The following is a 25,570-nucleotide window of genomic DNA, read 5'->3' as shown; positions in this document are numbered from 1 at the left end:
GCATAACTGAACCAGCCCTGGGGGCAGGTGGCTCATCCTATGCTCCTGGTTTATGCCAGCAGCAAATTGCTACCCCAAGGGGGAAGCAGAGAAGGGACTGTGCCTCAGAGGGGGGTCTCTGTGACAGCACTCCCTGGGGCAACACAAGCTGACAGCACAGTGCAGTGAAATTATTATATATTTCAATAAGGGTGTTTCAAAAAAATGCAACTGCAAACCCTGCTGAGCGCATCATCTTCAAATTTCAAAAACCAAACTCTCCCTGGGAAACAAGCTGTTTCACAAAGTGACTGGAAGCCCCTGAAAAGAGGAGATTAAACCAGAAATGCCTCTTGATGTCAGAAAGAAGAATAGATGCATCCTGATGAAATACGGGGAAATAAAACCCACAAGGCCTGGCACGGTTGATCCAGTGGTGCCAAACATGGGACGAGCCAGTGAAGGATTACCCCTATGCATGAAGAATCCATTCCAGCAAGATATCAAACTGGGGACTTTTGCATCCAAAAGCTGTGGCACTGCCTGTCAGGAAAATTGAATCACCAAAGTTGTCAGCAGCTTAACATTTTCCAGGGACTCATCTCCAAGTGAGCCAGGGCTCTGGGGCTGCAGAATGTTGTGTGTACCTCCTGTTCTGTGCGCTTTTTGGGTATATATCATGAGAATGTTTGTGATCCAGGACTTGTATCTTGTACCTCATGTTAATCTCATCATGGATTATATACACCTTTACGCTAGCCATGGGAGAAAAGCAAATGGTTAGGGGAATTCAGAAGGATGGCTGCTTCTCTGAACCAATAGAGACCCCCATGAAACTATTACCAGCATTTGAATAGGGCTAGCACTAAAGGTCCCAGTCAGGACTGGGGCTCTGTTGTGCTAGGGTGTGGCACAGTATCACAGATTCACAGAGGTATGTGTGTCTGTTACCATACATCACAGGAGGGCAGGGGAGAGGAGCATGGAAAGGAATAGGCAACAGAGAGACATAGAGGGGAAGGAGAGAAGGGACAGGGAGATGGGGGCAGTAATATAATACTTGGTGCTTTGAAAAGGCCAGTTTGACAAAGTTGAAAACAACTATTAGCCAAATCAGCCTGGATGAAGAATGTAAATGGAAATGTGAATAATAATTGGGAACTTTATGAACATTTGACTAGATGCCCAAAAGCCATTATCCCACAATCGGGAAAGAAGGCTACATTGGTTCAAAAATCAGCCTGGCTTAAAGGGGAAGTGAAAGCATCAATAATAAATAAATATATAGCTAAATAAAAATAGGATAAAATGAAAGTTGATAACTATGAATATAAATGAGAAGTTAGAAATTGTAGAAAATTGGTAAGGGAAGCAAAAGGATATAAGATAAGCGCTATGACCAGAAGAGTTTATTGTTAAGTATACTAGGAACAAAAGGATCCATAACAATGGTATTGGTCCATTACTAGATGGAAATAACAGAATTGTCAACAATAATGCAGAAAATGCAGAGTGCTCAATAAATATTTTTGTTCTGTATTTGGGAAAAGACAGATGATGATGAAATGCTTTCCATTACCAACAGTAACTTAGAAGGATGTTTAAAAACAGCTACTAATGTCAGACTTTTTAAATCATCAGGTCCAGATAACTTGCATCCAAGAGTTTTAAAACAGCTGACTAAGGAGCTCTCTAGACTATTTATGTTGATTTTCAATAAGTCTTGGAAAACTGGGCAAATTCCAGAACACTGGAAGAAAGCTAATATTGTTGTGCCAATATTTAAGAAAAGGTAAATGGGGATGACCTGGATAATTATAGGCCTGTCAACCTGACACTGATTCTGGGCAAAATAATGGAATAGCTGATATGGGACTTAATACAGAATTAAAAAATGGTAATATCATCAGTGCAAATTAGCATGGGTTTATGGCAAAATAGATCATGTCAAACTAACTTGATTTTTATGAGATTACAATTTTGGTTGATAAAGGTAATAGTGTTGATGAATATATTTAGACTTATGTAGGGCACTTGAGTTCATACCACAGGATATTTTGATTAAAAAACTAGAACTGTACAAATTCAACATGAAATTCGTTAAATGAATTAAAACTGGCTAACTGAAGGACCTAAAATGTTATGCTAAGTGGGGAATTATTACTGAGAAGGTGTGAGGACAAGTTCTTGGTCCTATACTTTTTTCAATACGTGGAAGAAAACATAAAATCATTCCTGACAATGTCAAATCATAGAATGTCAGGGTTGGAAGGGACCTCAGGAGGTCATCTAGTCCAATCCCCTGCTCAAAGCAGGACCAATCCCCAGACAGATTTTTGCCTCAGATCCCTAAACAGCCCCCTCAAGGCTTGAACTCACAACCCTGGGCTTTTGGAGGAGTGATAAATAATGAAAAGGGCAGGTCACTGACACAGACCAATCTGGACTGCTTGATAACGCTAGGCGCAAGCAAACAATGTGTGTTTAATACATCTTGTCATAAACAGTTAGTTAAGGGTTAAGGTTTTTTTCTACCTGTAAAGGGTTAACAAGCAGTACCTGTGGACACCTGACCAGAGGACCAATCAGGGACAAGATATTTTCAAATCCCTGTGGAGGGAAGTTTTTTTCTCTGTTCTTTGTTTTTAGAGAGTCTCTCTTGGGAGTTGAGGGAGTCCAGACATCTTAATCAAGTCCTCCCAGGTTTCTGCAATAAATTCTTCTATTCAAGCTAGTGAGTATTAACAAGGAACTAGTATTCTTATACTTTTATTTCTGTATTTGCAATTCTGTGTTTTGCTATAGAATTTCTTTAATTCTGTACTGTTATTGCTTTTACTGAGAAAGAAAGGAGGGGGAATTCTCTCCAGAGATTGATAAGTTTAGACCCTGTGTATTGTTCCATCTTGGTTACAGAGACAGTTACTTTCTTTTTATTCTTTAATAAATCTTTTCTGTAAAGGACTTGGTTGATCTTTCCTTGGGTGGATTCTCAGGGAAAGGGGAGGAGGGAGGCATCCCTCTGTAGTTGGATTCCGGTATCTCTCCTAGGAAAAGGGAGGGGGAAGGAAGCAGGGGGGAATGGTTTATTTCTCCTAGGTGTAAGAACTCCATGGATTTGGGGCTCTTGGGATCCCCAAGGATTTTGGGGAAGGACTGTGTCCCAATACACGTACATTATTGGGTGGTGGCAGCTTTTACCAGATCTAAACTAGGATTTTAGTTTAGGGATACCAATGCAGGTCCCCATTTTGGAACCCAACAGCTCTAAGTGGGGGTGAGACCTATGACATGGTTGGCAGCGGTGATGAACCTGAGAGCCATACAGAGGCAAGGCTTTTCTACCAAAAGGCAGTTTTGAAGCAGTTTTCAGGGTTAGAAGGAGTTTCAGCTAGGTTGGCTGAAGGGAATACAGTTTTTCTAACCAGGCTTTTGTTACAAGGAACACCCTGCTGAGAGGGTACTTAGCAATTGCGAGAGAGAGTTGCAAGACAGGTTTTCCACCTTTTTGGGAGCAAGGAGGGGGAGATTGTTTTTTGGAGCAGTTTTTCAGCTAGGTTTAGCTGGAGGAAATACAGTCCTCTGACATACTTTGTTAGAGAAGGATTTTTTCTTTTCGTTTTCTTTCTGGTTGCTTCAAAAAGCACCTTGGAGGAAAAGGAGGGGTAAGGTTTTCTGACAAGCCTTTGTTTCAGGAGACCCCATACTGAGAGCTACTTAGCAAGGGCGAGAGACACTGGTTAAACCGGTTTGTCTTGCTTTTGGGAGGAGGGGGAGAGATTTTTTTTTTCTTTCTTGGTCAAAAGCACAGTCATTCCGGCAGAACACAATTTGCAAAACAATAGATTTGATTTCTCTTTGTTTAGTCGAGCATAGACAGGGTTAGGGACTGAACCAAGCAACATAGTACATTCCCTGACTGCAGAGGGGTGTGGCCAGCACCAGAAAGCAACACCAGCAAGCCACACAGAAAATTCACTGACTGCAGAGGGGTGTGGCCAGCACCAGAAGGCACAAACATGAGTGGCAGTGAAACAGTTGACAAACTGGAGCTTGCTAAGTTGCAAATAGAACTAATGAGGGTAGAAATAGTCAAGGAGGAAGCTGCCCACAAGAGGGAGATGGAGAAACAAGACGCTGACCACAAAGCCAAGGAGGCTGAGCACATGAGACAAATGCAGTTAAAAGTCAGAGAAATGGAGATCCAGAGGGAGGCCCACCAGCAGGCTCTGGAATTATAAAAGGCTAAGCAGCATGATCCAACCAATCCAACCCCTCTTCCAACTACTGATCAACCTTCTCGGAAAAAATTTCCCGCCTACAGGACAGGTGATGACATTGAGGCCTTCTTAGAAAACTTTGAAAGGGCCTGCATTGGGTACAGCATCCCTGAAGCCCAATACATGGTAGAGCTGAGGTCACAGCTCTGCGGAGAATTATTACTGGTGGCAGCTGAAATGCCTAAGGACAAAATGAACGACTATAGACTGTTCCTAACCAAGGCCAGATACAGAATGGGCATAACCCCTGATCACGCCCGTCAGCGTTTCAGAGCCCAGAAATGGAAACCAGAGGTGTCATTTCCAAAACACGCCTCCTACCTTGAAAAGCATTATTTTTCCTGGTTATCAGGAGCCAATGTTAAATCCATAGACGACCTAAACCTCCTGATACTGATGGAGCAGTTCTTGGATGGTGTTCCTGAGGACATTACACGCTACATACAAGATGGAAAACCAAAAAATCTCACTGAGGCAGGGGAGATTGGAGCCAAATGGATGGCAGTAGCAGAGAACAAGAAAGCTACTGTCAAGGGGAGCGAATCCCACAGGGTACACACCGACACTAAACCCTACCATCGAGGACCAATCAAGCCTACACCTACAACCCAAGGACAGCCGCAACCTACCTCTTCTTCTACCTCACCAGTCTCCAGTAATCCTCATTAGCCCAGTGACCCGTCAACTGGGCGATGTTTTAAATGTAATGAACTGGGGCATATCAAAGCCAAATGCCCAAAGAACCTAAACTGAGTGCAACTCCTTGCACCTTCACACCAGAGAAACCCAGACCTAGATGTCTCTCAAATACCCTTACACCGTAGGGAAACTTTGAGAGTGGACGGAAAGGAGGTTATCGCATGGAGAGACACTGGAGCACATGTGTCAGCTATCCACCGAGCCTTCGTGGACCCCAAATTCATCAACCAGGAAGCCAAAGTGACAATCCACCCCTTCATATTAAAATCTGTAAGCTTACCTACAGAGGAATTGCCTGTCCAGTACAAGGGCTGGTCAGGAAAGTGGACTTTTGCTGTCTATGACAATTATTCTATCCCCATGCTACTAGGGGAAGACTTGGCCAACCACGTTGAGCACCCCAAAACAGTGGGAGTGGTTACACGCAGCCAAGCCAGACGAGCTGCCGAACCCATCCCTGTTCCTGAGCCATCCACCAAGACCCCGTCTGTGTTACCAGAGACCCAGACAGAGGTGGTGCAACCGGATCCCATGCCAACAACTACAGCAGCCATAGTACCTCCAGTCCCAGAACCGGAACTGGAAGAACAACCAGTGTCAGCACTGACTCCAGCGCTTGCAACTCCACTGCCAGAGGGCACCAACGAGCCTGAACTGGCAGAAACAGCAGACAACCCTACCCAAGAGGCTCAGCCAGAGCCAGAAATATCACCTAGTGCACCAGGGGAGAGCGGTTCACAGTCAACGGAAACAACCTCATCACCTACATCGCTTCCAGAGGGACCCAGCCCAAGCCCACAGTCTACGGAGGAACTGGTGTCTCCTGCCTCAAGGGAACAGTTCCAGACTGAGCAGGAAGCTGATGACAGCCTTAAGAAAGCTTGGGCGGCGGCATGGAGCAACCCACCGCCTCTCAGCTCTTCTAACCGATCCCGGTTTGTTGTAGAACAAGGACTTTTATATAAAGAGCTTCTTTCTGGTGGACACCAGGAAGGCTGGCATCCTCAAAAACGGTTGGTGGTTCCAACTAAGTACCGGGAAAAGCTCTTAAGCTTAGCCCATGATCATCCCAGTGGCCATTCTGGGGTGAACCGAAGCAAAGACAGGTTGGGAAGGTCCTTCGACTGGGAGGGGATGGGCAAGGACGTTGCCAAGTATGTCCGGTCTTGTGAGGTATGCCAAAAGGTAGGAAAGCCTCAAGACCAGGTCAAGGCCCCTCTCCAGCCACTTCCCATAATTGAGGTCCCATTTCAGTGAGTAGCTGTGGATATTATGGGTCCTTTCCCAAAGAAGACCCCCAGAGGAAAGCAGTACATACTGACTTTTGTGGACTTTGCTACCAGATGGCCGGAAGCAGTAGCTCTAGGCAACACCAGGGCTAAAACTGTGTGCCAGGCCTTAACTGACATTTTTGCCAGGGTAGGTTGGCCCTCCAACATTCTTTCAGATTCGGGAACAAATTTCCTATCAGGGACCATGAAAGACCTGTGGGAAGCTCATGGGGTGCATCATTTGGTTGCCACCCCGTACCACCACCAAACCAATGGCCTGGTGGAGAGGTTTAATGGGACTTTGGGGGCCATGATCCGTAAATTCGTAAATGAACAAGCAGGGGGGAATGGTTTATTTCTCCTAGGTGTAAGAACTCCATGGATTTGGGGCTCTTGGGATCCCCAAGGATTTTAGGGAAGGACTGTGTCCCAATACACGTACATTATTGGGTGGTGGCAGCTTTTACCAGATCTAAACTAGGATTTTAGTTTAGGGAAACCAATGCAGGTCCCCATTTTGGAACCCAACAGCTCTAAGTGGGGGTGAGACCTATGACACGTCTAAATGTAAAGTTATACGTCTAGGAACAAAGCACATCGGCCATATTTATAAGATGGAGTACTCTAACCACTATGACCCAAGTCCTTTTGAGAGTCACTGCTTCCCAGGATAGTCAGCTGAATGTGAGCTCCCAAAAGGGCTAATCCACTCCCTAACTGTAGAAACGGGGGAATCTTGAGTAGGTTCTATTACCTCTGCATTGGAACCAGTGTGACCACTACAGGAATAGTGTGTCCAGGGCTGGTGCCCACCATTCAAGAAGGATGTTGAAACACAGGAGAGGGTTCAGAGAAGAGCCATGAGAACAATTAGAGGATTGGAAAACCTGCCTTATAGTGAAAGACTTAAGGAGCTCAATGTATGCCACTTATCAAAGAGAAAGTTAAGTTGTGATGTGATCACAGTGTATAAGTACCTATGTGCAAACAGAAATTTGATAATAGGCTCTTCAATTGAGTAGACAAGATATAACAAGAACGAGGGGCTGGAGGCTGAAGCTAGACAAATTCAGACTGGAAATAAGACATCATTTTTTAACAATGAGGGTTATTAACCATTGGAACAACTGACCGAGGCATGCGGTGGATTCCCCATCACTGGCAATGTTTAAATCAAGACTGGATATTTTTCTAGAAGCTCTGCTCTAGTTCAACGACATGTATTGGACTTGAAGCAGCAATTAATTCAGGGAAGTCCCATGGCCTGTGTGATGCAGGAGGTCAGAGCAATGATCACAGTGGTCCCTTCTGGCCATAACAAGCTATGGGATGGCAAGGTATGGCAGGGAAGATGAGAGGGCATGTGTGTAGGGGATGCAGTGGGAGTGAAAAGGACCAGTGCTGGCACAGAGTGTAGGAGGGGAAAGGTGGAGTCTTTTAGCAATTCTAAAATGTTTAAAGGTGTCTAGATAGAAAGCTGTGAGCAGCTAGGCCTGCTCCAACGCCCATTGGAGTCAGTGAATGTGTTCACCCTGTTACTGGTGGGTTATGGATCAGCACCTTAAACTTTTTCATATGGGCACAAGCTTCCCCACTTCCCTCCACCATCAAATCTCCAGTATGTCTCCCCTGTTTCCCTTTAACACCATCACCACCCCTCAGCCTGCAGGAGAGGAGATCTGTCAGTGCAGTGCTCCCCTGCAGCACTGGCTATGCAACAGCCCCATGGGACCCTATGCTGAGCATTAAGGTTTGGCTTCTTTAAAGAGAGCCTCCAGCAGGCAGGTACATTTCAGCAGAGTCCAGCCCAAAGCCCAGGCCCTGCGTGATCTCACCCTTCCCTTGGAAGAAATGACACCTACTGCAACAGTCTGAAAAAGGGGATCCTCCCAGCGTGCCTGGGAGTTCATCAGGGCGTCCCTGGGTCAGAGTTCAGGTTGCCACGGGGATGCCCTAGGCGAAGTAGCTCTGTGACGCCTGGTATTAAGGGAGGCGTGAAAGGCAAGCAATGAGGGAGGGGTGGATTACCCCTGGATCTGGCAGTGGTGCCTGGGGAGGGTGTCACTGCATCCACTGAAAAGCACAGGGCATTGCAGGCCCTCTTGTGTGGGCCATGCGAGTAGGTGCTCTGGGCACTCAGGGGTCAGTCCCCTCTCCAGGGGAGTGGTGCAGATGGCGGGGGAGGGATGGTGGTGCCTTCTCCACATTTCAGCCCGGACAAATGGCTCAGTGACACAGCCTGCCCTTGTCTCGGCTCCACAGGCCCACCCCGTGCAGCAGGGACTAAGGGGCGCCGCTGAAAGCAGCTGGAGCTCGGTTTGATTGGGACACACGCCCACCGACCCCCTGACCTGAATTGGCCCCATCTCTTGTGTTCCCCCGGGCTGACTTTGGATCCCCCCGAGCTTTGTCCCGTCTGGAAAGTCAGCGTGACACCCTCCCCCGACCCCGCCACCAGTTTCCAAAGTGCCAAACTCAGTTCTGAGGGCGGGACGTGCCCCAGGGAGCGGGCTGAGCCCGTCTGGGCCCCTGTGCGGGAGGGACTCGATCGGGGCCACTGGGCACTTCAGGACCGGCGAGCGAAGAAAACTTGAGGCGGGCGGAAAGACAGAGGTCGGGCCGGTGCCTCGCTCTGTGCTGCCCCTGCGGCCAGACCCGAGGAGGGCTCGGGACCCACGCCCGTTGCGCCCCCGATCTGGGGTTTTTTCCCCGGCAGGAAGCCCAGCTGGCGGCCAGACCGGCTGCTCCGCTCCCCGCTGCCTCCTCCTGGCTTCACCGATCTGTGCGAGGAGCAGCCGCGGAGATCCCCCGTGCCCCCTCCCCCTGCCTGCCGCCCGCCCCCGCCTTGGCAGCAGCAGCTCCGCGCTCCCCGGTGTGCCCCCTGCCCAGGGCTGGCGGGACGCAGGGCGGTGGCGGGGGCGCAGGCTGGAGGCGCGGGCGATGCCGGCCGGCCCAGCACAGGAGCCAGCGGCCAATCGGCGGCGAGCGAAACGGAGCGCAGGGAGCGCTCGGGAGGCGGCGGGCGCCGGCAGGGCAGTGGCGAGCAGCGGGCTCTGAGAGGCGGGGATTGCGCCGTGCGCTCTGCGGCTGGGGACAGCGCCGGGGCCCCAGCGCGCCGGGGGTTTGCTCCGGCCCCGGGAGGAGCCAGCTCGGGGCTTCGCACCGCGCGAGCCCCGCCAGGATTTACTGCACGGAGGGAGGTGAGCAGAGCCCGGCAGCCGCCGCTGGATTCCAGCCTCTGGACAGCTCCCAGGTAGGCGAGGGGGCAAGCGCTGCGCTGCGCTGGTTCGGGGGCGCCGGGGGCTGGCCGCCCTCCCGCGCGGCTCTGCCTGACTCCCTGGCGTGGAGCAGAGCCGGGCTCCGAGCCCTGCTCCGGCGCAGAGGCATGGCTGGCCGGAGCCTTTTCCCGGCGGGGGGAGGGACTCAGACCCGGCCGAAGGGAGGATGGGGGTGTCAATAGGACCCCCCCCCGCCGCCTCTCGCGGAGCTGCTCGGACAGCGAGCACTAGTTGAAGTGTGGCTGGGGCTGCCACCTCCCACAGGGAAGCCCCCTCTGCCCCAGGCGCTCGCTCAGCTGGCGAAGGCAGGGGCTCCCCGCGGGTGGCAGGCATGCCAGTCCGAGGGCTGCACCCGTCCTGTGCCCGGCCTGAGTGACTCGTGGACAGCTGCGGGAGGGAGCCAGGCTTTCCCTGAACTGTGCATGGAAGGGGAAGCTATAGCTCCCCCCAGACAAGCTCTATGTTAGGAGAGGCCATTCCCATGGGGGAGGAGGGGAAAGCCAGACTCCCTGGATCTCCCCCAGTACCCCATAGGCAGGGAAGGCCTGGCATCAATCATAACCGTGGGCACGATTATTGCAGGAGTGAGGAGGCAACTGGCTATAAAACCCCACCAATGTGCATGGGCCAGTGCCAAAGCTTCAGTTTCCTGCACAACGGACACCACTGCCCCTCTCCACCTCCCCCAGCTACTTGTTACAGACAGCTGCATCCCTGCAAGCAGGCAGTAAAGTTAAGGCCACTCCCCCTTCCCCCTTCAGTGGGTAGAACTCCAGGGTCTCTTCCCTTTCTGCCTGGGGAGGAAGCTGGGTTCTCCCACAGCTCCCTGGGACAGAGCTGTGCTCTGGAAGGGCTCTGGCTCTGTGAGGCTTGTGTGTATCAGGATGGCTCTTCATGCTGGCACCTGTGGCCATACCAGTGAAAAGGGAGAGGAGGGATAAGCAAGGAACTGGCCATCACTTGCTCCCTTTCGCCTTGGGGACTTAAGCCCCCATGTAATGTTCCCCTGTAGCTGTCTCCTGCCTGAGAGGGGCAGATTGTTAGAGGACCGAGGCAGGTGCTAAATATTACAGGGAAACAAGAAGGCAAAATCTTGTCCCCTTCTGTCTCCTGCCTTGAACAGTGAACATTACTCTGTCTGGGAAGCCCACAGTATAGGCCCATGCTGGCAACAGGCTCCTGCAGTCCAGGATTGCTGCTGGCTGAGCTGTCTCTCAGCATGGAGGTTGGGGGCTGAAGTGTAAATTGCCTGAGGAGGAGAGGGGGATGTTGCAGATAAGAAGGCAGCTCTCTAACCTGAGTGCCCACATTTAGTACCCACATCTTGTGAGTGGATAGACGATGGCAGCAGGCAAAGGACTCCTAGCTGCTCTGCCCAGGACTGTGGATGGGAATGTTTCCCTTGCACACATACATGGCTGAGATATTTCTGGCAGCTCGTTAATCATAACTGTGCAGCGAGCTGCCCATTGAGGACACTTGTGTTTCTGCAGTGCTCTGTGAAGGTAAAGGGAATGGCTGGATTTCTCAGGTATTCTCTGGACCCCAGCTTCATCCCTTGTGCCTGGTTTGAGGATTCTCCTGGGTGTGATTGACATGCAGTATTTCAGCCAGGCCATTTGGAGTCAGATCTTCACTTTCCCAGACAGGTGTCTTCTAGGGTGAACCCCGCTGATGTGCAATTCTCAGTGCTTGATTAGTAACAGTCCATGTGCTCCTGCTGCTAAAATACAGGGGAAGTCAACACTGCATCATGGTCTTTGTCATGGCAACAGAGTCTGATGCCACTGGCACTTGTTTGTGATGTCACTGGGCAGTGGTGGAAAAGAAAAAAGGCAATGTCTGATGGAAGTGTTGGTTTCCTACACAGCCACTCAGCTGTATGGTACAAGAGAGAGGTGCAGCTCACCCTGTGCTCTCAGGTTTATATGGTTATCATTGCAGGGGAGTCAGACACTAAACCCATTTGCTTAATTATCATAATCCCATTATAGTAATTAAGCAAACCCCACAGCTCCCTTTTCCATGGCAAATGAATTTGCAGCAGCAACACAACACAGAGAGGGCCATTCCCAAAGCCAAGCTAGGGCCAATGGAAGTAGATATCAGAGGCTAGTGTCATGCAGTGCTACCCAGGAGAGATGCAGAAGCTGAGGGTAACACTCACAGGATAAGCTCTTTGGGGCAAAGACTTCTTGTTCTGTATTTGTACAGCACCTAGCCCAGGGGAGACCAGGTCAGTGGGGCTGCTAGGTGCTACTGCCATGCAAATAATAAATAAAAATAATCTGACTCTCTACTCCCAGAAGGCATTTCCTTTGGTCAGGCTGAAGGCCCTTACTGATGACAAGTGTAAGAGCTAGGTGATTATTGTTACTGGTGATTATTGTTACTGTTGTTGTGCAGTGGTGTCTAAAGCAGAGACTGCCCAAAAGACAATGCTATGCATTTTCTACTGCAAGAAAAGGGGAAGATCATAACTTCTGGGAATAGGCAGGGACCTTTCCATAACTGGAGCATAATGACATATTCCCACTTGCACTCTATTTTTCCTGCCATAGGGACAGAGTGTCACCATCCACAGAGATGGATTGAGCTGGGAAGCTGAGATGTGAATCCAGCTGAGGGGAGCATGTGGATTCAGGATTTCTGTCAGTGCTCATTAGAAACATGAGCCCAAACTGCAGCATTTATCTATGGATCCAAATCCAGACTTTCCCAGAACTGGAAGGGGTTCAATTAAAATATTATTGATTCCAAGGCCAGAAGGGACCACTGTGATCATCTAGTCTGACCTCCTGCATAACGCAGGCTAGAGACCTGCCCAGAATAATGCTCTAGAACATAGATTTTCGAAAACATTCTAGGGTTCTAGCTCATACCTCTCTGGAATCACTGTTACTTGGTCACCAGGAGCAAATGGAGCAGTCGGGGTGGAGACACAAGCTTCTGTACATACTGTGCTGCTCCTTAAGGGGGAACTGGAGGTCTCTTCTGTGGCCAAGAGCTGAGTTCAAAGTTCTGTGTGTCCCTCTGCAGTATGGCTGCACTATCCCCTACAACTCTGCAAAGCCAGCCCAGAGATGGGAGAAGAAGCTGGAATCTAACCCCAATAGTCGTGCCTGGCCGGCCCTGTGACAGGAAAGAGAGCTGGATTCTACCCCCATTAGCCCTGGCTGGCTGGCCCAATGATGGCAGAGGGAGCTGGCATCTGTGCTGACTAACTGCAGGATCCTTGTTCCTGATGCTGATGTGTAAGTCAGAAAGAACCCAGCTCAACTCCCAGACTCAAGGGCAAGTTTTCAGGGCTGGTAGATGGAAAACACATCTTTTTACTTGTAAGCCATTCAGATAGACCCAGGAATCATTGAGAGACCTCTGTCTCTTCTGGCCTGGGCTTCTGCCATGCACTGCTCTGAGTCCCCTGCATCATACATATCTTCTTTCCTGGAGAGATGGATGAAATCTTGCAGGTGGGTCATGCTCTGCACTGACTTGCCTCAGTTCCAAACCAACTCCAATGTCCTGTTCCCTGCCTTCCAAGCCCCCAATGTGGCACGGTCTGGACACCTGCGGAAATGCTTCTCCCTCCACCTTCATCTGAGTGTTCTATGATCATCAGGCACATTGCAGCTGAGCAAGTCCTGTGTGAATCTCCTGGGGGAATTGGGGCAGAGCATGCTCAGTGAGTGGCCCTTCGCCCTTGTGCTAGTGGTCAGGCTGAGCTAGTGTCTCCCAGCCTGCAGAGCGCCATGCAAAGCTCTCCTCTAGGAAAGCTGGACTTCCAAAGGGAGAGCTCTGTGGGGCTTCGATACCATTCACCAGCGGGGATGAGGCTGGCATCTGAGATGCATGTAATTATGTGGGAATATTTAGACCTACTGCAATGAATTCAGCTCCTATGGGGCCCTTGTTGCCTCCCCATAAACTCCCCAGAGACTGGGGTCAAGAAGCTGGTTAGTCTTTTCCCACATCAAAAGAGACACGGAGGGGTCTCTTTTGTCCATCCCTATTGGATCCATCAGGGGAGGGATCTCATCTACCCTCCCATTGTAGGAGACAGGCGTGGAGGTTGAGGGTCCTTCTACTTTCCTCTTCTATAACATGGAGAAGGGAGAACCAGCTCTCACTCTTTTGGCAGGACCCTCCAGCCCTGCTCAGTATGTCTGGACTCCATCTATCTGTGCAATTGTTGCATCCACAAGGTCTGCCCTCGGCTCAGATATGGCTGATCTTCACAATGTTGAGCACAAGCTTTCACCCACAGCATCTACTATCTATGTTTTTAGCACAGGCTTGTGAGTGCCCACCCCCTTTGTGACATCACCATGCACATTCTCCCTGCTCTGGCTGTCAGGTGCAGAGCTGTTGCGGGGTAATGTGCATGAGGGAGACTGTAAGTATCTCAGAGAAACAGAAACAGCAAAATCCTCCAAAAAATCCCCCCGCCAGAGCCTCCAGGGCCAGAGAAAAATCAGGGTCTACAAAAATTAAAATCAACATGGATCCTGTGATTTTAGGGTCTGGCCATGATTTTTGCTGCATCTTATGATAGTTTGAATTGAATAGAAATTTGATTTCTTTCTTTTTCCCATTGCAAGGATGCAGCCGTCACAGTGGAAACAAATGTTCAGCTGCCTGCTTAACCCAGTTTTACAGAAAACTGCTTCCAGCCAAACAATAGCCACAGTAGAAATGGGAACTCAAACCCTGCCCCATTCACCTCATCTCGAAAAGCCATGAGAGACATCCCTTACTCAACAGCAATGATTGTGCTGGAGCTCTAAGCTGGGATGCAGGAGACCTGTGACCAGTTCCCAGCTCTGCTTTAGACCAGCTGTGTGAAGTTGATGGAATTTAGGATCCTAAACACCTTTGAGGAGCTGGGCCTTTGATCCCTGGATGTAACAAAGAGGTGGAACTTTTCTCCCTCCCAGGAGTTCTTTGGGAATAAATCCCTGCAGCCCTGGGAGATGCCCAGATGCTATGTTGGAGGGTGCTGTACTAGCACCTAGCTATGGAGATGTAATATTTTCTATTCCTGGTTTCCTAGTTAAATATGTAGGTTGATATATTATTATTGTGACTGTGCAATGTGCACCAGAAATTGTACAAGTGTGAAATGCAGCTGTGTTAATATTCCTGCTAGCTTCCTCTTTGTTATTTATATAATAGCAGTAATATTTATATTATATTATAATTATAGCCTAAAGGCTCCAATTGAGATCCAGGTTCTGTTGTGCTAGGTGCTGTACACATCCCTACTGAAAGGCAGGTCCTGCCCTGAAGAGTTTACTGTCTAAACAGACCAGACAGACAGGGTAGGAGAAGAAACAGAGGCTCAGAGAAATGAAGTGACTCATCCAAGGTTCTAGAGCAGGTACTATGGGATAGACCCTAAGTCCACTGATTCCTGGTTGTCCAGTGGCTTCTAGTAATCGGAATGACTTAATGGAGTAAGATGGGATATAAAGAGGAATAATGGGATATAATCAAGCAGAAAACTAGTGGGGCTGAGAACCAGGAAAAGGTCTCTAATGTTGAGGTTGTTTACACTGTGGTACAGCTTCCCAAGCGAAGCGGTGGAAATCCCACAGCTTGAAATCCTTCTTAGATAGACTGGGCTAAGCAGTCCCAAGTACAGTCCTGCCCTGCTTGTTGCTTTCTCAGCTCTGGTTTACATGATAATTGTGCAAGGATAACATTTCCAGATGGGAAATAGTCTGGGCTTGATTTTCCTCTGACACTGGTGCGATTTCATTCATATCACTGGGATCACTCCCACTGTATGCTGGTGGAAAGGAGAGCAGGATGAAGCCCTGAAGTGTATGTACTGCACCTCCTGTACTGCAGGCAGGGCCGGTGCTACCATTTAGGCCAGCTAGGCAGTTGCCCAGGGCGCCAAGATTTGGGGGTGCCAAAAAGCGGCGCCCCCAATTTTTGTTAAAGCGTTTCAGCAGCTGCTGTGCTAGGAGGGAGAGGGGTTCCCCTGGGTCAGCGCGCCGCCGTCGGAAGCCAGCCCAGGGAACTCAAACCCTGCCCCATTCACCTCATCTCGAAAAGCCATGAGAGACATCCCTTACTCAACAGCAATGAGTTGCCTAGGACGCGAAACTTCCTTGCACTGGCCCTGACTGCAGGGGTCTCCAGGCTGTGACACACTAGAACACGGTGGGTCTCAGACATTGCCTCTGGACTGTGCAATCCATCAGTGCCCTCCCATATTTGACCTAATGCCTCCATGACAAAGTTCAGCCAATGCAACTCCATCCTGATCCATCTGATCATTCTAGTCTTGCAGCTCCTGCTGGCTGAGAGACAAGCATAGTAAACATCATGTAAACATTGACTCCAAGTGACTGGGGGAAGGAATCTTATTTTTGACCTTTGTCTGGGTTTTGAACTTAAACCCCTAGCAGGAAAAGAGGCTGAAACATATAACCCATCTGCTCCATGGTCATGTACCTGAGCTTCCTTGAGCACCCCATTCTTTGCCTTCACTTCCACTTCCTGGGCAGCCTTGACTTCTCTAGCCTTATCTCTTCAGGAAGCTGTGTGTGTGTCTGTGTGTGTAGGGGCATATCTCAGCCAGGGCCGGTGCAACCATTTAGGCAAACTAGGCGGCTGCCTAGGGCGCCTAGTGGTTGGGGGCACCTAAAAGCCCACTCAGGTGAGGAGGTGGAGTGGAGGTGAGCTGGGGCGGGCGGGGGGGGGGGGGCACCGGGAGGGCTGCCCACAGTAACAGAGGGGAGGCACACAGGGGAACCGCTCCCCACCCCAGATCACCTCCACTCTGCCTCCTCCACTGAGCACACAGCCCCTGCTCTAAGTCTCCTCCAATTGGTGCCGCAAGTCTGGGAGGGGAGGAGAATTAGAGCGATGCCGGCATGCTCAGCAGAGGAGGTGGAGCCGAGGTGAGCTGGGGCAGGCTCCCCAGGTGGGGTTAGCTGCCGCGGGGGGTGTCTCCCCAGGCAGGGTTAGCTGCTGCAGAAGTGGGGTCTCCCCGGGTAGGGTTAGCTGCCACGGTGGAGTCTTCCCAGGTGGGGTTAGCTGCTGCAGCAGGGGGGGTCTCCCCAGGCGGGGTTAGCTGCTGCGGCGGGGGGGTCTCCCTGGGTGGGGTAACTGCTGTGGGGGGAGCTCCCCAGGCGGCAGGGTGGTGAGCTCCCCAGGTGGGGGGCTCGGTTAGCTGCTGTGGGGGGCGGGGTTAGCAGGGGTATGTGTGCAAGGTGGAAGTTTCGCCTAGGGCGCGAAACTTCCTTGCACCGGCCCTGATCTCAGCACTTTTTGTAGGCTGCCTTTATGAACAATCAGTTCTCTCTTCAATTCTCCAGCTTTCCTTCTCATTCAAAGGGTTCCTTTGTATTCTCCACACACACTGTGATGCCGGAATCCAGGCCCTCACCCCTTCTCCCCAGAGGGGCACACAAACATCTCAGGCAGTCCCATATTAAGGTTCTAAGTCTCTCTGCTTCATAAGTGCCAGGAATGAGGGGCACTGGCTTTGCGCTTGATTGCAATGGCACGGAGAGGTCCAGCTGAATGGGAGCCATCTGTGTTTACTTGCTGTGCCTTCTCCTCAATTAGCTGCTGTTGCTTTGATAGTACGCCTTGTATGTAAATATGGATCTCTCCAGAGAGCGGCTAGGAGGCACATTTGGCAATTTAATCGCCCTAGAGCAAAACTATTGTGAGTGGTTTTCAGTTGCAGAAAACAATAAAAAACAATGGAAGAGCGGAAGTGTTCAGATTTATGGAACCAAGACAAGTCTAGTTGGGTTTATCTGTTCCTCCTCGTTTTCCCTGCCATCTTGTCTAATTATCCAAGATATTTGTGTTTCCCAAGAAGCCAGTTTTCTCCTCCTACCTGACCCTGAAGCAAGAGTTTTAGGGCAGAACAATCCCTTCCCCAGCAGCATTGTTTGATGGCACAGTGCCCGAGTCTGAGTTCACTGCAGGCTTTGGGGAGAAATGAATCCTGGGTGTTTGGGAAAGGAAGCTGCTAGTTGAAGCTTGAGATCTGGGGGATCCAGCATATGGCAAGCTGTGGAAAATGCTTTTTGTGCAGGATTCTCTCTCAACCCCTCCCCTTCAGAAAAGTTTCATTTCCTGGTGTGAAAAATAGACTGAGTGCCGTGTCCGAGTACCATGTCAGAAGGGCTCTCTGCAAAGGGGAGATTGTAGTCCTTTCTTTTTCCTGTTTCCAGCACCTGCATAGCTGCCATTGCAGCTCTCCACGTGTCCACACAGTGGGAGGAGCCACATGCCATCAAGCTGGGACTGGAAACTGCCACCGAGAACCCCCAAAATCTGCCTGTGCCAAGTGGAGAGTTCCCTCCCACACCAGACCTTTCACTGATGCTAGCCCTGGAAAGGGTATCAGTGCAATGAGAGGAGCTGGCTACAGAGCTCTGCTCCCCCATGGCAGAGGCAGGTTAATTCAGGTGGGCAGCAGTAGATCAGGCTGAGGTGGAGGGAAGAGGAATCCATCATGATACCAGCTGTGGACAGCCACAGAGCCGGTGCGTGGGTTTGGGGAGTGATATTTATGTGGTGGGGCTGGTTTATGTGCCATGCTGGTTCTTCTCTCTCAGTGCCGCTGGATAAGAGTAGTCCCTACAGAAACCAGAATGGGTGTAAACTGCCGGAGAGCTGTCTCCACATTCCAGTCACATCAAACACTCTGGTATCCAGCCCCTTGGCTGTTGAAAGCTGCTCTGCCTCCCTCAGGGGCTGGAGCAGCTGGCTGGGGGCAGTCAGATACAACATCTTTGTGTGGGGGCGGGAGAGAAGCAAGTCACTGACAGCCTCCTCAACACTGCCCATGAAGACTCATGTGCAGCATACGGCACCTGTATCTGTCTGGTGTCGCCCAGGTTGTAACAGCTAGAGACTGGTGCATCTGTGATGCAAGAAAGAGAGGACCACAGTCAGCCTTGGTGTAGACAGGTACAACTACTAGTGGAGGCCACTCATCCATGTCAGCTTACACCGGGAGTGACTCTGGGGAAGCCACAGTGGGGCGCAGGAGGGTGGGGGGCTGTGAGTTAATGTAGCACATCTTCCAGTTCCCCTGTGTGCTGTGCATCATGCAGTGCAGAAGGAAGGAGTGAGCTGAGCCTATGGCTGGCTGCTGAGGGAGTCGGAGGGAAGCAAGTGGAGGGCTCTGTGGGCAGGGCAGGAATGAGGCACTCTATGGGTCTGAAGTAGGGCTGGGCTTTCTCTTTTCCCTGAATTTCAAACCCAACCCAACATATCAGGTGTAAGTGTCCTTGGGCCCCTGTTCCACTGAGGAGAGAGACTGTGGGAGGGAGGGACAGAAAAAAACTCATATACACTACAAATACCTTATGCAATATGCCCCATATCTAGCAAACCCTCCCTTCCCATGAAGAACCCAGACATTCATCTTCCTAACCGTGACCCACCTACCCATTATACAAACTAGCCTATGAACTGCTAAACATCCTGTGTATATGGGGCTCAAGCCTCCACCAGGCCTCCTCCCACTACTGCTAAAGACTGCAGCATCCACCACCTAGCTTTACATATACTTCCATCCGAAACACTGTGAGCCATTCACACCAACTGTCTAAATTAAACACTGTTGTATACTGTTGGAGCTCAACAAATTATCATATAGTAGCACCACCTATACTTAAGATTGCCTGCGATTTCCCATTATAAGACCCTGTTTTCAGTTGCTTATAACCTGGCCAGTCTTTAACTGCTTCGGCTGAAATTTTCCACGCCAGGTGTCTACCTCAGGCTGACTTTTTGTGTGTGTGAACGTTTCAGCCTAAATGGTTCAACCATTTTCAAGAACAAGATTGAGGGAAATATGTTGTTTTGCCCTTGTTAAAAAAATAATTATTGGTGCTATCAGTTCCTCTATTAGCTCAAGTAGCAGAGGTCTGTCCAGTGGTCTAAAGGTTCCACCCCTGCTGATGAACGCTTTGGGTGTCAATATGATGGCGTTCCTCATTTTTCAATTTGCTTTAAAAACCTAGTCTCTCTCTCTCACTCCCTCTCTCTCATACAAAACGCTCTTAAAAGAACATTAAAGTTGCAAAGTCAAGCCTGCAAAAATTAGGAAATACCAAAATTAAGGTTGCCTGTGCTTCCTTAATTTGCCTCCCTCTCCCATGTGTGTATGCATTAGGATACCATATTTAATTACATGATCAAATACTATTTTTTCCACAGGACCCTGCCTTGTTCAGAGCACAGGATGGAGAGTGCTCACTGTATGAGCCACTGTTCAATATTTTGTGTTCGCCTTAGAATAATAGAATCATAGAAGATTAGGGTTGGAAGGGACCTCAGGAGGTTATCTAGTCCAACCCCCTGCTCAAAGCAGGACCAATCCCCAGCCAGGGCTTTGTCAAGCCTGACCTTAAAAACCTCTAAGGAAGGAGATTCTACCACCTCCCTAGGTAACCCATTCCAGTGCTTCACCACCCTCCTAGTGAAATAGTATTTCCTAATATCTAACCTAGACCTCCCCCACTGCAACTTGAGACCATTGCTGCTTGTTCTGTTATCTGCTATCACTGAGAACAGCCTAGGCTCCATCCTCTTTGGAACCCCCCTTCAAGTATCATAGAATCATAGAATCATAGAACTTAAGATCAGAAGGGACCATTATGATCATCTAGTCTGACCTCCCGCAAAATGCAGGCCACAAAAGCTGACCCACCCACTCTTGAAATAATTCTCTCCCTTGACTCAGCTGTTGCAGTCCCCAAATCCTGGTTTAAAGACTTCAAGTAGCAGGTAATCGTCCAGCAAGCGACCCCTGCCCCATGCTGCGGAGGAAGGCGAAAAACCTCCAGGGCCACTGCCAATCTACCCTGGAGGAAAATTCCTTCCCGACACCAAATATGGCGATCAGCTGAACCCCGAGCATGTGGGCAAGACTCTCCAGCCACACACTCGGGAAAAAGACTTTCAATATCCCAACATTGACCCTCGGTACTAATTACCAGTGGCGGCACATTATTGACCTATTGACTAAATAGTGTTATCCTATCAAACTATTCCCTCCATAAACTTATCAAGCTTAAAATTAAAGCCAGAGAGGACCTTCGCCCCCACTGTTTTCCTCGGTAGGCTGTTCCAGAATTTCACTCCCCTGATGGTTAGAAACCTTCGTCTAATTTCAAGCCTAAACTTCCCGACTACCAATTTATATCCATTTGTTCTCGTGTCCACATTAGTACTGAGCTGAAATAATTCCTCTCCCTCCCTGGTATTTATCCCTCTGATATATTTAAAGAGAGCAATCATATCTCCTCTCAACCTTCTTTTGGTTAAGGAAAACAAACCGAACTCCTCAAGTCCCTTTTCATACGACAGGCTTTCCATTCCTCGGATCATTCTAGTGGCCCTTATTTGTACCCGTTCCAGTTTGAATTCATCCTTCTTAAACATGGGAGACCAAAACTGCACACAGTACTCCAAATGAGGTCTCACCAACGCCTTGTATAACGGGACTAGCACCTCCTTATCTCTACTAGAAATACCTCGCCTAATGCATCCCAAGACCGCATTAGCTTTTTTAACGGCCACATCACATTGCCGACTCATAGTCATCCTGCGATCAACCAGGACTCCGAGGTCCTTCTCCTCTTCCGTTACTTCCAACTGGTGCGTCCCCAGCTTATAACTAAAATTCCTGTTAGTCATCCCTAAATGCATAACCTTACACTTCTCACTATTGAATTTCATCCTATTACTAATACTCCAGTTTACAAGGTCATCCAAATCTCCCTGGAGGATATCCCGATCCTTCTCCGAATTGGCAATACCTCCCAACTTCGTGTCATCCGCAAACTTTATCAGCCCACTCCTACTTTTGGTTCCGAGGTCAGTGATAAATAGATTGAATAAGATCGGACCCAAAACTGAACCTTGAGGAACTCCACTGGTAACCTCCCTCCAACCCGACAGATCACCTTTCAATACGACCCGCTGCAGTCTCCCCTTTAACCAGTTCCTTATCCACCTCTGGATTTTCATTTCAATCCCCATCTTTTCCAATTTAACCAGTAATTCTTCATGTGGTACCATATCAAACGCCTTACTGAAATCAAGATATATTAGATCCACCGCATTTCCCTTGTCTAAAAAGTCTGTTACTTTCTCAAAGAAGGAGATCAGGTTGGTTTGGCACGATCTACCTTTCGTAAAACCATGTTGTAATTTGTCCCAATTGCCATTGACCTCAAGGTCCGTAACTACTCTCTCCTTTAATATTTTTTCCATGACTTTGCATACTACAGATGTTAAACTAACAAGCCTGTAGTTACCCGGGTCACTTTTTTCCCCGTTCTTGAAAATAGGAACTATATTAGCTAATCTCCAGTCAAACGGTACACCCCCAAGTTCAGAGATTCATTAAAAATTATCGCTAACGGGCTTGCAATTTCACTCGCCAATTCCTTTAATATTCTAGGATGAAGATTATCCGGGCTGCCTGATTTACTACCGTTAAGCTGTTCAAGTTTGGCTTCTACCTCGGATACTGTAATTTCCAATCCCGTACCTTCATTCCCATCAGTCACTCTGCCACTATTCCTAAGCCCTTCATTATCCTTATTAAAGACCGAGGCAAAATATTCATTTAGATATTGTGCCATGCCTAGCTTATCCTTGATCTCCACTCTGTTTATAGTTTTAAGCGGTCCCACTTCTTCTTTCTTAGTTTTCTTCCTATTTATATGGCTAAAAAACCTTTTACTATTGGTATTAATTCCCTTTGCAAGGTCCATCTCTACCCGGCTTTTGGCTTTTCTCACTGCATCCCTACACCCCCTGACCTCAATAAGGTAGGTTTCTTTGCTGATCCCTCCCATCTTCCACTCCCTGTACGCTTTCTGTTTTTTCTTAATCACCCCTCTGAGACGCTTGCTCATCCAGCTTGGTCTAAAACTGCTACCTACGAACCGTTTTCCCTTTCTCGGGATACAGGCCTCTGACAGCTCCTGCAACTTCAACCTGAAATAATCCCAGGCGTCTTCCACCTTTAGATCCCTAAATATGTTAGTCCAATCCACTTCCCTAACTAGTCGCCTTAATTTCGTAAAGTTAGCCCTTTTGAAATCGTAAACCTTAGTCTCAGATGTAGTTGTGTTTATCCTTCCGTTTATTTTGAACCGAATTAGCTCATGATCACTTGAGCCAAGGTTGTCCCCTACAACCATTTCTTCAACAAGGTCCTCACTACTCACCAAAACCAAATATAAAATGGCATCCCCCCTCGTCGGTTCAGTAACTACTTGATGAAGGAATTCATCAGCTATCACGTCTAGGAAAAGCTGAGCCCTATTATTATTACTAGCATTTGTTCCCCAATCTATATCTGGGAAGTTAAAGTCTCCCATGATCATACAGTTCCTATTAGTATTTACCTCCTTAAAAACATTAAAGAGCTCTCTATCCATATCCAGGCTAGATCCCGGCGGTCTATAGCACACCCCAATCACTATCCCAGGGGAGGCTCTAGTAGTTTTCTTCCCTAATGTGACCATTGCCCAAACAGACTCTGTATTATCCATTCCATTACTAGTTATTTCATTACAGTTTACCTCATTATTGACATACAATGCTACTCCCCCACCTTTACCTTTGTTTCGGTCTTTCCTAAACAGCACATACCCTTCCATACCTGTACTCCAGTCGTGACTACCATTCCACCATGTTTCGGTTATTCCTACGATATCCGGTTTCAATTCTCGGACCAGGAGCTCCAATTCCTCCATTATGTTACCTAGCTTCTCGCATTGGTGAACAAACATCCTAATTTTTGCTGTTTGGCTTCTCTCACCTTTGTTACCCAATTTGGTAGGGACTCAGTACCACCAGTATGACCTATTGGTCTAGTATCCATCTCCCCCCTCTTCATTACCTCCAAACCCCTCCCTCTGGCTATATCCATTCTTATCCTGTTGTCCTCCCTCTCAATGTTTAAATTTGGCATGGAGAATGACTGGACATCTCCCAACCGTCTCCCCTCAATTCCTAGTTTAAAGCTCTTTTGATCAGTTGAGCCAGCCTCCCTCTTAGAAGTCTATTTCCTTCCCTACTCAGGTGGGGCCCATCCCGTGAGAACCGTTCTCTGTCCCCGAAAGCCTCCCAGTGGCCATACATCCCAAAGCCCTCCTTATAGCACCACTCCCTGAGCCAACTATTTATCATCACAATCCTGTCACCCCTTTGTCGCCCTTCCCTAGGGACAGGTAGAATCCCACTGAAGATCACCTGAGCCTCAATTTCCTTGAGCGTCTTACCCAGCCTGGCATAGTCTCCCTTGATTCTCTCCAGCGAGAATCTAGCCATGTCATTCGTTCCTACATGAAGCATGATCAACGGGTTCTTACCTGCTCCTTTTAGGATCCTTTTCAACTGCAGGTCCACATCCCGTATTTTAGCGCCCGGTAGACAGCACACCCTTCTGTTCTCCAGATCGGCCCTGGTCACAGGCCTGTCCAACCTTCTCAGTATGGAATCCCCAACCACGTAGACCTGCCTTTGCCTAGTGACAGTGCGGTCTGCTAACCTAACCCCCATTCCCCCAGGTTGCAAGCTCCTTCCATTCCTATCCTCCCTTGTAGTCCCCTTAAGCCTTCTTGCATCCTCCCGGGGCCCAAAGTTGGTGCTACCTCCATCGACTCCTCCCCTCCTTCTTTCAGGCTTGCCGCTCTTCTCTTCTTCCTTACCCTCCCACCGTCGGCTACCACCTGCTGTACCCCTTCCTCATTCTCCAAACATTCAAACCTGTTCCTTAGCTCTATTTCTCCTTCACTGGCCCTCCTTTTCCCCCTTCCTGCTTCTCACGGTCACATGCTTCCACTGCCCATGTTCCCCATCCAGCATTCCCCCCTCACAGGCCTTAGCCCCTGCTTCCCCCTGTACCTCTGAGCATTCCCCTTCAGCCACAGCTTGCCTTTGCTCCATCAGCTGCTCAAACCCCCTTCTAAACTCTACCAGGGTTTCTACCTGCATCTCTAAACCTAGGATCTTTTCTTCCAGCAGGTCTATTAGGCAGCACTTCATGCATACATACCTCTGTTCCGGCGCCCCTGCTAGGACCATGTACATACCGCAGCTGCGGCATGCAATCATCCTCGCTGTATCCTCTGCTGCTTGGCTTATGGCTGCTGTTGTCTCTGCCTCTATCAGCAAGTAGTTGAAGGCCGGTATAAAATCCCCTCTCTCTCTTTTCTTCTGCAGACTAAATAAGCCCAGTTCCCTCAGCCTCTTCTCATAAGTCATGTGCCCCAGCCCCCTAATCATTTTCATTGCCCTCCACTGGACTCTCTCCAATTGGAGATAAATAGATTTCTCCCTTATTTGGCTCTGAGATGGGCAGGTCGGTGACCTGCAGCTATCCTTTCTCTGCTCCATAGATTTCAAGAGTATGTGATTGGCCCCCCATTAGCTCTCAGTGACTGTGACTGGAGTGGGCAGAGCTGGGGTGTGGGGTGGGGGAGTGTGCCAATGACTGGATTAGAGAGGGCCCAGTGTCCATGACTCTGCAATGGGAGTGAAAGGGTTTTCTAGAATTCATAATTGGTATGGGCCAAAGTGTCACCTTCTAAGTTCTTATGGAGAGGGGAGGGTCCAGGAGGAAGGGCACAGAGTTATTGAAGAGGCCTACAGTGAGAACCAGGCTTCCCCTTTGCCTATGGGTGCTTTGGGGAGCTAGGGTGACCAGATGTCCCGATTTTATAGGGACAGTCCCGATTTTGGGGTCTTTTTCTTATTGGCTTCTATTACCCCCAACTCCCTGTCCCAATTTTTCACACTTGCTGTCTGGTCACCCTATGGGGAGCTCTTCTGCGGCTAGGGCCAGTGGCTAGGGCAGGTTCCCTGCCTTAGGCCGCAGTTGCTTCCTCTGGGTTCTCTTACCTTGCATTAGATCCTTTCCATCATCCCGCTGAGACTGTAACTTGCAGGGAGCCCCCACTGGGGATTTCAGTGTTCTTCAGGCACCTCGTTCTTCTGCAGAGCTTCTAATTTTTTGTGCAATGGAGCTACTGCTGTCAAGGGCTGGCAAGCTGCA

The 25,570-nt window shown here is 49.2% G+C and overlaps 1 protein-coding gene across 1 annotated transcript in view; it reads left to right on the top strand.

The window, feature by feature from the left end:
• Window positions 1-8,311: 8,311 nt before the first annotated feature.
• Window positions 8,312-25,570, top strand: part of TMEM121 (transmembrane protein 121) — a 187,650-nt gene continuing 170,391 nt past the window's right edge. The window contains exon 1 of the mRNA XM_039483253.1: window positions 8,312-9,482. The gene's annotated coding sequence lies outside the window, so the exon portion shown is untranslated. The remainder of the gene's footprint in view (window positions 9,483-25,570) is intronic.

The sequence above is a fragment of the Mauremys reevesii genome, linkage group 8, assembly GCF_016161935.1.
Source record: "Mauremys reevesii isolate NIE-2019 linkage group 8, ASM1616193v1, whole genome shotgun sequence".
NCBI lineage: Eukaryota > Metazoa > Chordata > Testudines > Geoemydidae > Mauremys > Mauremys reevesii.
The sequence above is the reverse complement of the archived record's forward strand: the minus strand, read 5'-3'. Positions and strand labels throughout refer to the sequence as shown.